The sequence below is a fragment of the Mauremys reevesii genome, linkage group 9 (assembly GCF_016161935.1).
Source record: "Mauremys reevesii isolate NIE-2019 linkage group 9, ASM1616193v1, whole genome shotgun sequence".
NCBI classification, from domain to species: Eukaryota; Metazoa; Chordata; order Testudines; family Geoemydidae; genus Mauremys; species Mauremys reevesii.
In genome coordinates, this window is record NC_052631.1 from 40,733,385 (window position 1) to 40,748,353 (window position 14,969).

Genomic DNA, 14,969 nt, shown 5'->3' on the forward strand with positions numbered 1-14,969 from the left:
GCTCTTTTTTATCTACAAAATATTTTACAAAATAAATATCATAAACAGTTTTCATCTTATTTATTTTAAAAAAAGTAAAACATTGTTGAACTGCTGGTTCAAACATATTTATTATTCTTACTTTAACATAGAATGAAGCCTGCAGCCCCGGAGTTCTCTGTCCCCGGCAGGGGCGGGGCTGCAGCTTCTCTCCGACTTCGAAGCCGCTGCCCCGCACCTGCCAGAGACAGAGAACGCTGGCGCCTGTAGCCCCGGAGTTCTCTGTCCCCGGCAGGTGTGGGGCCGCAGCTTCTCTCTGGCTTAAGCCGCGGCCCTGCACCTGCTGGGGACAGAGAACACCAGCGCCTGCAGCCCCGGAGAAGCCGAAGAGAAGCCACAGCCCCACGCCTACGAGGGTCAGAGAACGCTGGCGCCTGCAGTCCCGGAGAAGCCAGAGAAAAGCTGCAGCCCCGCGCCTGCCAGGGACATAGAGCACCGGCGCCTGCAGCCTGAGTTCTTGGGGCCGCAGCTTCTCTCCCCTGCTGGGCACTAGGCGGGCACACAAATGCCCCGGCGGGCGCCATGGCACCTGCGGGCACCGCGTTGGGGACCACTGCAGTACAGCATTGCTACACAGCAGCAGCTCCTTGCCTTTGCGGTAGATGGTTCAGTAGGACTGGTAGCCATTGTATGTCTCCTGGGTGCTCCTGGAAGACCTCAGTGAGGTCAGTCGGGGTGCCTAGACAGATATGGCTGTCCTCCTCCTAGAGCACCGAATGGGGAGCCAGAGACTCCAGTCATTCTCTTCTTTAAGTTTCGTCTCATGGAGACTCAGTCCTGCCTGGAATATCATGCCAGCTGGAGGCTTCTGCCTCAGGCTGCTCTCCCAGCTGGCAGCACTGCGCGGTTGCATCTACCCCAGCCTACCCCTTGCTCCCAGGGCTCATGAAGCCTGGATAGTAGTAAGGAGCAATTCAACTATAGGCTGAGCAAGTGCAGAATGGTGGTAATAAAAGTAACTATTGGTTTTTAAACCATGCATTCTTATTAATTAAAAAAATGAGATAATAGCCACACTAAAAATCAAACTGTTTTGAATGACAGCCTCTGTTGCTGGGCATCTGACACTTCATGCATTAAGCTGTGCCTATCAATTCTAATCTGTGATAACCTCAGGGACGGAGATGATGGGCGGGGCGGGTGGAGCGTGGAAACATTCTCTGCTCTATGATTCTGCAGGGACTGCGTGGTCACCTGTGCTGCTGAGTTCGCCATGCTGACCAAACAGGAAATGAAATTCAAAAGTTCCTGGGGCTTTTCCTGTGTACCTGGTTAGTGCATCGGAATTCAAAGTGCTGTCCAAAGCAGTAACAGTGGAGCACTCTGGGATAGCTGTCGGAGGCCAGTACCGTTGATTTGCGTCCACACTACCCCAAATTCGACCCAGCGAGGTCGATTTTAGCGCTACTCCCCTCGCTGGGGAGGAGTACAGAAGTCAATTTTAAGAGCCCTTTAAGTTGATGGAATGGGGCTGGTTATGTGGACGCATTCATATTAAAATAGACCTAACGCGGCTAAATTCGACCTAACCCCATAGTGTAGACCAGGGCTTAGATAATGAAATGTGTTTATAGATCCTTGGATGAAAGAAACTGTATTCTTACATATTTAAGCTTTAGTTTAAACCATAAATAAATGTAGTAGTTTTAAATCTGGGAGAAGGGTATAGTGGGGGACTTTAGAAATAAAATCATTATCTTAGAAACCACATCTTGGACAGCTTTGAGGCCATGTATCGACTAACCCTAACATCACCCCTAGGAGGTAGCTAAATATTATTATCCCCATTTTATAGATAGAGAGATGGATAAGGATGTGAATTTCTGAAGTGCTGAATGACTGATGTTAAAATCAGTCGGAGTATTGCAACCTCATGAAATAAACCCATAAATTATTGTAAGGTTCATGGTCGCATAGGTAGTCTGTAACATAACTAGTGATAGAACCCAGAGCTCCTGACTGTACTCCTCTTTAGCCACAAAGTTATCCTCCTCAACTATTTGTATTATTTCCCATAGAACTGTCTTAGACTGCAACGTATGTGTGACTGGCTGCTAAGTATCTCCTCTTAGACGCCTGCAAAACAAACAAACAAACAAAAAACAGTATCAGCAGTTAAAATTGTTGAATTACTTGTGCACAACTTCCCTCAAAAGAACTTATTCCTTTCTCTCTTTCAATACTAAGATATGGTATGTAGGAGAGAGGGTGCAAATTGTATCTTTTGCTGAAAACCATTAATGGCACACCCATTTAATCAGAGCAGTTGCTGGGGAATAAATTCAGCGTAGTTGATTTCACTGACTAAAAACTGTATAGATGTTTGTACCCGGTGATGTTTGCAAACCTATTTACAGTAACTAACAGGTCCAAGTTGGTGTGTGTTGACCTTATAGTTAAATCGGTGCAGGCTTTTTACTAATTTAATGCTACATCCCTGCCATTAAACAAATGAAGCAATGTACTATTCAGAACTGTTTTAATGGTTTATACCGGGGTTGGCAACCTTTCAGAAGTGGTGTGCTGAGTCTTCATTTATTCACTCTAACTTAAAGTTTCGTGTGTCGGTAATACATTTTAACCTTTTTAGAAGGTCTCTTTCTATAAGTCTATAATATATAACTAAACTGTTGTTGTATGTAAAGTAAATAAGGTTTCAAAATGTTTAAGAGGCTTTATTTAAAATTAAATTTAAAATGCAGAGCCCCCCCCGGACCGGTGGCCAGGACCCAGGCAGTGTGAGTGCAACTGAAAATCAGCTCGTGTGCCACTTTCGGCACCTGTGCCATAGGTTGCCTACCCCTGGTTTATACAATGCTTATTTTTATGTAACACATGAAATAAGTGTCAGCCTCCTGGCACAAAGTGTAAGGATTTGACAGTTGAGATGGTCATTTTATTGACTAGTTTAGTTTATTTCTACTGTGTGACTAGTTAAGGCAGTTCTACTGTATATGCATGTAAGTAAACTAGATGTTTTATATTTATTGAAAGTTTTAAAGGTATTTGAAGCCATATCAACAACAGAACTCAGTAAATTTGAAAAGAACATGTGTCTACATTGGGGTGACATAAGGTTGATTGCTCAAGAGAAAGTTGTGGTATTTAAAGTTCTTTCTCCTGATCTTGGTACTGGAAGATTTTTGCCATTGATGTAAAGAGTCAGAGCTTGGGGTTGGTTTTTTTTTTTTTTCAGGAGAAGGAGGTGTCTAGTCAGTTGCACTGCAGCTTGAACAGCTTTTGTAGAACTTATGATCCATTTCCATTCAGGCCTAGACCCTTCTCAGTAGTTTCTAAAACAAGCACATTTGTTTTTCAATTCTTTAGCTCCATCAGTACAGCTGAAATAGTCCCCGTTGGGGAAAAAGTAAATTGCCCAGCCTTGCCTTGAATCTGGAAGATCAAATCCTTCCTTTTTTATAATAGTAGTTAAAGTTAACATTTCCCTTGTATTTGATTTCTCTCAGGAGCTTAGATGAAAAGGCAGTTAACACTCTTCATTCTGTTCTCTTTGCTAGTACTCTGCTTGATTTTAAGCCTTTAGCTAATTAATGTCATGCAGAAAGTTGTGTGAATGTGTGCCTTGTCTACACCTGAGAATAACCTCATCCAGCAGTCGGTGTAGCTATACAGCGGGTCCCTGGTATACATCTTCCCCTCATCCGTTGTTTTGGGTATCCGTTGCTCATCAATAGGGGAACGTGTTCTAATTTACGTTGGTCCTGATCTGCATATCTGGATAGGAACTGACATGAATTGGAACATGTTCCCCTATTGTACTGTACAGTACTGTACTTGCCTGTACTGGCCACATTCAAGGTTTATTATCTATGGAGGACGTTCTCCATGCTGATTAAGGAGACAGCAGGTGAAGGAAAGCCCAGTGTAAAGGAGTTTTGGAAGTCCTACAGGATCTTGAACGGTGTGGAAAATATTGACATGTCATGGGAAGAGGTCACTTTGCAACGTATGAATGGCATTTGGCGCCGTGCATGGCCAGATGCTGTCCAAAACTTCGTGTGATTTGATGCCGTTCCTGCTCTCAAGCAAGAAATTGTTTAGTTGGCAAAGGATGTCGGCTTCAAAAAGGTGGAGGAGGAGGATGTACAGGAGTTGTTGGGAGTCTCATGCTGAGCAAATGACAAATGAGGAACTGATTGAGCTGGACTAACAACGGATATCCGAAGAAAGCGAGGAGGAGGAGGAGGATGTAGGGCAGGAAGCCAGGAGTCTGACAAGAAAGAATCTCTCCTGTTTCTTTGGATTGCTGGATGAGATGACGGAAATCATATAGAGCAGTGATCCTTTTCATGAACGGTGTGCCAAAGTCTGCAGGGCTCTCAATGATGCAGTGGCTTGCTACAGGGAGATCTGTCATTCAAAGATTCATGCAGGAGAGCAGATGTTGATAAAATCCTTTTTTAAGATTTTTGCAACCAAAAAGCCAGCCACGAAAAAGCCAGCTCAAGAAAACCCAGCCGCCACCTCTACCTAAATTTAGTGTAATTGACACTGTTTTATACTGTATTGTATTTACTATATTAAAATGTTCTATGTGTTTGAACAGTGTTAGTAGGGTCCTTCATTATTTTATTCAATGTTTTATATGTATAATGTGTACTTTAGAACCTGTCCTAAAAAGGTACACAGTTTAGGTGAAAAGAGCATTTTCATAGGCGAGTGTGAAGTTGTGAATGCATTCCTCCCCTTATTCCATTATTTCTTATGGGGAAAAATTCCCCGATATACATCGTTTCAATATCCATCGCCCTTTTCAAGAACACAACCCCAGTGTATACAGGGAACCCCCTGTGTTAGTGCCGATCTCTATGCGTAGACAGCTTGAAGAAAGGATAACACTAACTCAATTGGTGCAAATCCTTGCCTGCCTTGTTCTGTGTTTCGGGGTCAGCACTGGGTCAGATACCCTGACCGCTGAATCAGGGCTGTTCCTGTGGTCATGTCTACACTACAAACTTTGGTCAGCTCACATTATGTCAGCATATATCTGCTGAAATTTGTAAATCACTCAGGCATGTGCATATTTGACTACTTGCATCGGCATTGTGCATGTTTACCTTGAGTGCTTGTGCATGGTTGGAGCACCCACGGAAAAAAATTACGGGTGCTTAGCACCCACCAGCAGCCAACCTCCCCTTCCCCCCCCCACTCCTGCACACCGACGGCCCTGCCAATCAACTCCTTCCCCTCCCTCCCAGTGCCTCCCGCTGCAGCGTGGAGGAGCCGCTGGGAGGGAGGAAGGGGGAGGAGCGGGGACAAGGCGTGCGTGGGGGAGGGGCGGAATGGGAGCAGGAAGAAGCAGGGTGCAGCCTAGAGGGAAGGGGTGAAGTGGGTGTGGAAATGGGGTGGAGCTGGGGTGGGAAGAGGTAGGTGGGGACTTGGGGGAGGAGGAGGAGTAGGGGCGGGCCTGTGGCTGAGTGGGGTTCAGCACCATTGGGAAAAATTAGAAGCTGGCTCTTGCACTGGAAGGGACCTTGAGAGTTTATCTATTCCAGTCCTCTGCACTCATGGCAGAACTAAGTATTATCTAGACTGGGGCTCTCAAACTAGAGGTCGGGACCCCTCAGGGGGTTGTGAGGTCATTACATGGGGGGTCATGAGCTGTCAGCCTCCACCTCAAACCCCGCTTTGCTTCCAGCATTTATAATGGTGTTCAATATATAAAAGTGTTTTTTTAATGTACAAGGGGGAGTCGCACTCAGAGGCTTGCTGGGTGAAAGGGGTCACCAGTACAAAAGTCTGAGAATCCCTGATCTAGACCATACCTGACAGGTATTTTTCTAACCTGCCCTTAAAAATCTCCAATGATGGAGATTCCACAGCCACCCTAGAATGTCTTCGGGGTCAGTTTTCTGAGGAACAGCAAAAAACAATTCAAGGTTGTTGGTGTTGGTCTTGGAGCTGCAGATGGTGGAGTGCTGCTTCTGGGCCTGAGAAATGAACACTGATTGGTGGGATTGCATCATAATGTAGATTTGGGTCAATGAGCAATGGCTGCAAAACTTTCAGCTGCAGAAAGCCACATTTCTAAATCTGTGTGCTGGGCTTGCGTCAGCCCTCCAGGGCAGGGACACCAAAATGAGAGCTGCACTGACGGTGGAGAAGGGATTGGCATTTTATTCCTGGGAGAATTCTGTACCAAAAAATTAAAATTTCTATGTACAATATTTTAAAATTCTGCATATGTTGTCAAAATAACACAATGTAATCATGCCAGTTTCAATAATTTATTTCAAATATCTGTCAGCAAGTATTTCTGTAACAATACAGACAACAAAAAAGATTCAGGAAATGTTTTATGACAAATAGATTGCTTACTAGGCATATTAATATAGAACTTTGAGTAATAATTAAGGCTACATTTTAGTCACTGGTATTTTTAGTAAAAGTCATGGACAGGTCACGGGCAGTAAACAAAAATTCGCAGCCTGTGACCTGTCCATGACTTTTACTATATACCCCTGACTAAAACTTTGGCGGGGGGCCTCTGGGGAGGGAAGCCTGGGTGCTGCGGGGGGGAGCGGCAATATGCAGCCCAGGACCCTCGCTGGTGCTGGGGCAGGGAGGGGTGCAGGCAGCAGCGCACGGCCTGGGGCCACATCTGGTGCTGGGGAGGGGAGGGTTGATGGGGCCAGCAGGTTCCCTACGTACCGCTTTCTGCCTCCCTGCCTTCTTTGAGATCTCTCCTTATCTAGCAGGCCTATACTGGTTGCAGTTGTGAGTGCCTGCCTCCACGATAGTCAGCTGTGAGAGCTGCGTGAGGGTGTGGTCAGGGTGCTTGCCTGTAAGCAGGAGAGGCTCTCCTCCCTTCTGCCTCTGCTCAGTATGCGGTTTGTAGACCCCATTACACTGCTTCCTGTGTCCTGTTGCCTCACAGGTATTATGGAGGGGAAAAGCTGCCACTAGGGTGGAGATAGAGCAGCTGATTCCTGACTTTGAACAGCTAGACACAAGGGTACAAGAGCCCAACTTGGAGTTGTGTGGTTGCTGAAGGTAGGAAAGAGCACTTTAATGGTCAGCCATGATAGTGTTCTGTATGAGTGTTTTATGGGCATAGAGCTTTGGGTGCTGCTAAGAACTGGGTAATGCTTGTTGTACGTTTATAAATGTGACTAGGTGTTTTCCTGAAGCTATGCATTATGTGGTGCTTGCTATATGTTTACAAATACTGTTTGCTTTGAGTACCGCTATGCATTATTGCAGTATTGGTTGTGAAGTAATAAAGATAATTTGATTCTCCAAAAATAGAACTTTATTGAGTGGGGGAAAAACCAGTGTGGAAAACCAGTATGCAACCCTCTTTTCCCCCCCTGCTCCCCCCCTGGCAATGTTATACAAATTTTTAACATAACTTAATAGGTGAAAATATAAAATTAGAAAGGAAATAAACATTAGTACATTTGAGTTAGACCAGCAGGGACTCTTCTGCTGGACTCCCCAACTCCTTGAGTACACAAATATAGTCCATTGTACATATACCCCAACCGTGCTTCTCACAGGTCAGTGTACATAAACTGTGTTTTCCTTGCTGTCTCCTGGCACGGAGTGGAGGGGTAATTGCACTGGGATGCCACGTGGTATGTTAGGGGAGTTTAGGGAGCAGTGACCATGGTGTTCTCTAAGGCCTGCAAAGGGTGGAAAGTCTGGATTTTTAGACCTGTAGGTCAATCAGGGTCTGCAGCATTTGGGTTTGCTGTCTCAGAAGACCCATGTCCTGATGCATTTCCCTCTTCTTGTCTTGCTGGGACTTCTGGGCCTTTTTCTTGTCCTCCCTTTTTCCATGTTGTCAGACACATTGGCCTTCCAAGCCCTTTGGTCACAGTCCAGTGCAGCAGTGGCTTGAGAATCTTGCAGAACATGTCCTCCCTAGTCCTCTTCTTTCTATTTCTCCTGTCCCCCAGCCTAACCCAATAGGGGAATAAGAAGCAGATGTCAGCTCTACTTCTGTTTGTTGTGTGGTATGCAGATCCTTGTAGAAGTGGCAGGTCTGCTTCATAGCATGAGATCTGTTGTTGGCCTCTTCAGCCTTGTGGTATGCCTGGTGAAGTTCCTTTGCTGTCACGCAGCACTGCTACTGATCCCTCTCATACCCCTTTGCCTGCATCCCCCATGCAAGCTGGTTGTAGATATTCACATTTCTATGGCTGGTCCATAGCTTGCTTGCACAATCCTTTCTCCACACAGGCCCATGAGATCTAGTACTTCCTGTTTACTCCAGCCGGGAGCTTGTCGCAGTTGGGCAGTTGCACACAACAAGGGTGAGCTGCTAGGTGTACTCACTAAGGTGGGCAATTCGGAAAAGGCTTTTCAAAAACATGTGGGGAGGGGGCATGGATTGCATCTGTTCTCTGTGACTTTGAGGCAGTGAAGTTTAAAGTTGCGAGTTTAAAGCGGTCACTGTCGCAAGGAACGGGGCATTGTGGAACAGCTGCTGGGGGACCTTTGGGGTCAACACAAGTTATATATTATCTACTCCTGATAATATATCAGGCATTCTGCGCCAAAAAGGTGTAAATTCTGCACTCAATATTTTAAAATTCTGCAAATTTTATTTCTCAAATAAATGTGGAGGCTGGGTGCGGGCGGCTCACTGGGGGATCCAGGTGTGTGTCGGGGATCTGGGTACAATGGTAATGGGACTATGCAGCAGAGTCCAGGTGAAGGTGATTGGGGCTCAGTGGGGGGTCTGGGTGGGGGGCCCAGATGCTGATGGAGTGGGGCTCGGGGGAGGGATCCAGGTGTGGCTGGTTGGGGCTCAGTGAGGTTGGGATCCAGGTGTGGCTGGTTAGGTCTCAGTGGGGTTGGGATCCAGGTGCAGGTGCAGAGGGAATGCGGCTCTTTGGGTGTGGGGGCATGAGTCTTGGTGGGAGGGTCTGGGTATGAGGGGTTCGGGATCCATGGGGTTGGGTGGGTGGAGGAGCAGCTCCTTTAGAGGGATCCTTCCCTTGGCAGCTGAGGAGCAATGGGTGCAGGAATCTGGTGTAAGAGGAGTTTGAAGAGCTTCCTGCAGCTGGGGGAGAAACTGGGGGGTGGGTCTGACCCAGCCCCAGATACCATGCAGGGGTAAGAGGAAGTCCCATCCTCCCCATCAGGGGCTAGCAGCTGAGCCCCGTGCAAGGTAGGAGCCACCAGCTGGGTTTTCCCCAGTCCCGCCTACTGCCTCACAGTGATTTACCTGTCTGCCGGCAGCCCTGGGCACCCAAACCATACTGCTGGGGAGGGTTGCATGACTGCTCTTGTGGTTTCCCTTTGCTTTCCTGTCAGAAAGTCATTTTTCTGCGGGGAAACAAATAAATCTGTGGGGGGCATAAATTCTGCACATGCACAGTGGGGCAGAATCTTCCCAGCAGTAAGTATCCTCACTTGCACTGTGTTGGTCTCAGTAGGTCGACCATGACTCTCTGCCATTTGTGGAGGTGGTTTTATTGCATTGCTGTAATGGAGTGCTTATGTCAGCCAAAGAAAAAGTTGAATATAGACATGTGCACAAATAGTTCTATACAAGGTGACTTGCATCAGCCTACCTTTGTAGCGTAGACCAGGCCTGAGTCTTAGGTTCATTTTGAGAGTTTTCCTCTCCTGGCACAAAAGTAGTCTTTAGATACTTAATCTGGAGTAGATACAAATACTGTGTCACATGAGGAAGCTAAAAATCTCCTCTTTCCAGTGGCATAAAGCTTCAGCTCCTAGCCATGTGGTGCTACAAAATATTGGGGTTAAAATTGTCATGATTTAACATTACAGGAAAGCTGTTATGTGCCCCAGGATTGAATTTTGCTTGAATTGGTGTGCAATAAGTGGAATGGGGGGAATCTCCTTCATTTGGGGAAGATTTTTTTGTTTTGTTTTTAGTGGGCGCTATCTAAAGCTGCTCAGGGGATTGGAATCTTTGTCCAGCAAAATTTGGCAGATTAGAGATGAAGGGAAGAAGATTATATTGGATGCAGTTAGACCACCAGGGACTCTTGTGCTGGAGTCCCCCACTTCTTCGTATAAAAGAGAAGGTGCTGACAGCATGAGGGCACCTCCCCTTTGGAATGCATCTCCCTTCCCTCCCCTGGTCTGAAATAGCCTAAGCCTGCTTGCCTTCCAGGCACGCTGCAAAGCTCATCTATTTGAGCGGGCTGTCAGGAAGGGCTGAAGCCCTTGGGGTGGGTTTTCTGTTTGGGGAGTAGGTGGGCTGGGAGGTTTAATTCATATGGGGCCTGCTGAGTGTTGATTAGGATGCAGTGTGTGGGTGGTAGGAGGAGGTGCTTTGTAACTCCTCATTATTGTGTGTTTAAATTGATGTCAGTGGAGCTTAGAGCTCTGCATGGGTGTTCTTTTGTGTGGAGCTTTTAAGTCAAAATGAAAATAAATATATGGTTTGTACTAGCAGTGCTGTCTGGTTATTACTAATAAAAATGTACTTTTTGAGTGCACCTTTAGAGTCTGAAGTATAAATCTGTGAAACCAGGGACTGAGCTTTCCAGGACACGTAGAAATCTTTCCCAGGTGGGAAGCAACCATCCACTTCTGTGGAATATAAATACACTTTCATTAAAAATAAATCCCATTTATAACCTTCATGGGGGAAAAAGAAAGCTATGAAGCATGAACCAAGTATAACCAATGCAATAATGTCTTCCTAAGTCTGCAAAGAAACAGCTCTGGTGTCACTGCCTCTACTGGCAGAAGGGAGCATGGCTGCTGCTGTTGTTCCTATGAATAGGGAGCCCCAGGAGGAGTGGGGGACACAACCACTCCAGTGGAGGGCTTTGTGTGTTTGTAGTGCTGACATCACCTGCCATCTGCACACAGGGCTCTGTGGAGGCTTGGGCTGGGGAGGAACAGCATAAATTGAGTTACTGGGCCAGGTGATGCCCAGTAATGACAACTTGTCCTGGTTTGAACTGATTTATGGGGTGGGAGTGGGGCAGCTTTGATTAATTTGCCACCAGTATAAGGGGGCAGCAGAGTTCATCCAGCACTAGCTAAGTAATAAGAATACACCTACATTCTTAAAGTATAGGCCTTTGCAAACACTCTTGAATATCTATATCGTAACAGGCGAATGCTTAGACAGGCTAGCAACAGGGTGGATTGATTGAGATCACTGATTTTAATCATGATTTAAATTATCAGTTGTAAATGTGTTTTGCATTTGTACTTTTTAGTTATTTTCCTAAAGAAAGGTTGATTCTTATTGGTCAGGAACCACTGACGTGTTGATTTGCAACTAGATATAGTCTTTGCACTAAATATGGTGCTGCTTCTTCGAGTGATTGTTCATGTCCATTCCGTGCACGCCAGCTAGAAGATTTTCCCCTAGCAGTGTCCGTAGGGTCGGCCTGGGCACCCCCGGAGTGATGCCTTCATGGCGCCCAGTATAGGACCCCGCCGACCCTCCACCCCCTCGGTTCCTTCTTACCGCTGGTGACGGCTAGCGGGAACTTTGCTCGCTCTTGCAGCAAGCACTTCAGCAGTGTCTGACAGACCTTAGTTGTATATAGTTCTCAGTTTAATTGTTGTTTCTCTATTGTTGGTTGTTAGGACGTTTCTTTCCCCCTCCTGGGGTATGCCCGGGTCTCCAGGGTTTAAGCTCTGTGAGGCCTGTGGCAAGCTTATGCCCAAGAGTGATCCTCACTCTTCCTGCCTGCGGTGCCTTGGTGAGAGTCACCAGGAGGAGAAGTGCCACAGCATTTGCAAAGGTTTCTACCCCAGAACTCTTAAAGACTGAGAGCAGAGACTGAAACTCTTGCTAATGGAGGCAGCGTTGAGACCACAATCTGACCCGGGACCCACTGACCCAGCACCAAGCACCACCTCCTCGGTGCACAGCGCTCCGGCACTAACTGTGCACAAAATGGGCCCGGCTAAAGACTCTAAAGCCCACCAGCACCACTCACCATCTCTGGAGCCAGTAAAAAAGAAGAGGCCAGTGAGGGGCCACTCAGCGGTGCCCACAAGCGGATTGGGACAGACTGCCTCCTCCTTGCTCCTACCCAGGGTTTCGTTGACTCCTGCCCCGGCTGGGGTTCAGTCAAGTCCAAACACCTTCCCATCCCCCTGGTCACCGGGCCACTGAGGGGACATACAACCACCATCGATGCCGGAAGTGTTCAAGGCTTGATGTGCCTCCTAGTGCCGTCCTCCCGACAAAGGAGGGATAAATCGCCGGCGACCGCACGCCCCCTGTTCCACTCCAGGGGTAAACTGGCCATGATGGCCTGTCAATCTCCATCTCCAGCACTACCCGCGCAAATGCAAGAACCGCACCGCTCCCCGGAGTTGGGGCACCAATCGTTAGCGACTCAGGGTAGTGCTCCTCCATGGTCTTCCTACTCGGAGACCTCGGAGTCAGAGGTGGACTCTAATCGCTCCAGCAGATCGCGGAGCAGGAGGCCCAGGTCACGACAGAGTTACCAATCATACCTGGCACTGTGGCAACAACAATGGCATCCCCTGCCCAATGGCCCTTCTGGACACCCTGGGCTTACCATCAGAGTCAGGGCCAAGTTCATGGTCCGTGGTCCAGAACGGCATTGGTGTCATCAGCATCCTTCGTCCCACAGTCAGTGCCGGCACTGCCAGGGGCAGCACCGCCATCTGGGGTAGCGGCACTGCTGACTCAGACAGCTCCAGTACCGATACTTCAACTAGCTCTGGCACTGTTTCTCCAGACAACGGCACCGCCGATGGCTCCGATTCCGACCCTACTGACACCGTCGACCTCAGTAATGCTGGACTTCTTGGCCCCGCCACCAACCACGCTGCTGAAATCTCCATCAGCTCCGGCCCCGCTGATTGAACACTGGGTGCTAAGGGACCCCAGAGGTGCCGAGGGTAGCGAACAGGGCCCGCTACATGTTCTCTCATCCTCTTCCTTGCCTGACGAAGTGGATGCGGGGACATCTACATCGACTGTCTCAGGTCTGGAGGACAACCGTGTTCTTCAACAGCTCCTGAGGCAGGCTGCCCACAGTCTGGGGATACAGGCAGAGGAGGTGGAGGAGGATGTAGACACTGTCATTGATATCCAGGCCCCCTCAGGCCCATCCAGGGTTGCGTTGCCACTGACACATCTCTAACTATAACTGACACATCTAAAAATCTGTGGCAAACACCCGCTTCTCTGGCCCCTCCAGCCAAGAAAACTGAGCGACGCTACTTCGTTCCCTCTAAGGGTTATGAACATCTTTATACCCACCCTCCCCCAGACTCTTTAGTGATCAATGCAGCCAATCAGAGAGAATGCCAAGGTTTTTGGGGCACCACCCCAAAAAAAGGTCCAGTTTCTTGGCATCCCTATTTGGCCAAAAGGTCTACTTGACTGGGGACTGCAGCTCCAGATAGCCAACTAGCAGGCTATAGTAAGCCGCTGCGGGCATAAAACCTGCTCGTCTATGGCTAAGTTTGCAGAGCTCCTTCACCAGGAGGCTTGGGTGGAGTTCTCCACATTCGTGAAGGAGGGGAAACTGATCTCCAGAGCATCACTATAAGCGGCTTTGGATGCAGCCTCCCGCACACTGGCCACAGAGGTAGTGATGAGACAAGGCTCCTGGGTGCAGGGCTCCGGTCTGCCACATGAGGTCCAACAGATGATTCAGGACCTTCCTTTTGAAGGATCAGCTCTCTTCTCTGAAAAGACAGATAAGAGACTTCATAGTTTGAAGGACTTGAGAGCTACCTTGCGCTTGCTGGGACTTCACATGTGGCTATCCAGCACTGGCATTTTGGACCTCAGCCTGCCCCTCGGCCTTATCAACCACAAAACTGCCAGGACGTTCCAGATAGGTGTAACAGGAGTACTAGGAGAAAACAACCTTCCTCCTCTGCGCAAAACTCTGGCCAGCCAAAACCCACACCTGGACCTAGACCACCCTTTTGAGGGTATGGTCGATGATGGCTTTACAGTACGATCTCTGGATCCTTCCCATCTTACCTTCTCGTCCCATCTATCCCCTTTCTACCAGGCCTGGTCCTGAATTACTTCAGACTGCTGGGTGCTCTGCATGGTAGATAGGGGATATAGAATTGGATAGCATATCCCCTGCCCCTCCCCACCCCTCTTCCCCATCCCTCTTCAGGGACCCCTCTCACGAGCAATGTCTAATTCAAGAAGTGCAGTCCCTCCTCTCGGTAGGGGCAGTGGAGGAGGTTCTTCAGGAGCTAAGGGGCAACGGGTTCTGCTCCCGGTATTTCCTAATAGCGAAGGCCAAGGAGGGCCTCAGACCCATCCTGGACCTGTGACAGCTCAACAAGCATGTAAAGCAACTCAAGTTTCACATGGTCTCACTAACCTCCATTATCCCCTCTCTGGATCCAGGAGACTGGTATGCCACCTTTGACTTGAAGGATGCGTATTTTCATATCGCAATAGTCCCACATCACAGACGCTACCTCAGATTAGTGGCCAGCAGAGGCCACTGTCAGTCTGCTGTCCTCCCGTTTGGACTGTCAGCCGCCCCCCGAGTATTCACGAAATGCATGGCAGTTGTTGTGGTGTTCCTGTACAAACGCCAGATACAAAATTTTCCATATCTCGATGACTGGCTAATCAAGGGGCACTCAAGAGCCCAGGTGGAGGCTCAGGTCGAATTTATAAGAAGGACCTTCCTCGAACTAGGTCTCCTCATAAATGAGGAAAAAACTACCCTGTCCCCGGTGCAGAAGATAGAGTTCATAAGCGCAGTCCTGGACTCCACCTGAGCCAAGGCGTACCTCTCAGAAGCCAAGTTTCAATCACTGCGGGATATCATACAGGGCCTCAGACAGTTCCCACCCCCTCAGCAAGGAACTGCCTAGGACTACTGGGGCACATGGCTGCATGCACCTAGGTGGTGCAGCACGCCAGGCTGAGACTGCGTCCACTCCAGTCTTGGCTAGCGTCGGTGTATCGGTCAGCTCGAGACACTCTGGACTGCATT

General features: G+C 48.2%; 1 protein-coding gene across 4 annotated transcripts in view; it reads left to right on the forward strand.

Moving 5' to 3' along the window:
• Positions 1–14,969, forward strand: part of NMNAT3 (nicotinamide nucleotide adenylyltransferase 3) — a 105,013-nt gene that overhangs the window by 13,768 nt on the left and 76,276 nt on the right. Inside the window, exon 1 of one of the 4 annotated variants that reach the window (XM_039486964.1) lies at positions 6,906–7,053. The exons of the other annotated variants lie outside the window; for them this stretch is intronic. The gene's annotated coding sequence lies outside the window, so the exon portion shown is untranslated. Of the gene's footprint in view, positions 1–6,905; positions 7,054–14,969 lie in introns of those variants that run through there. 4 annotated transcript variants of the gene reach the window in all.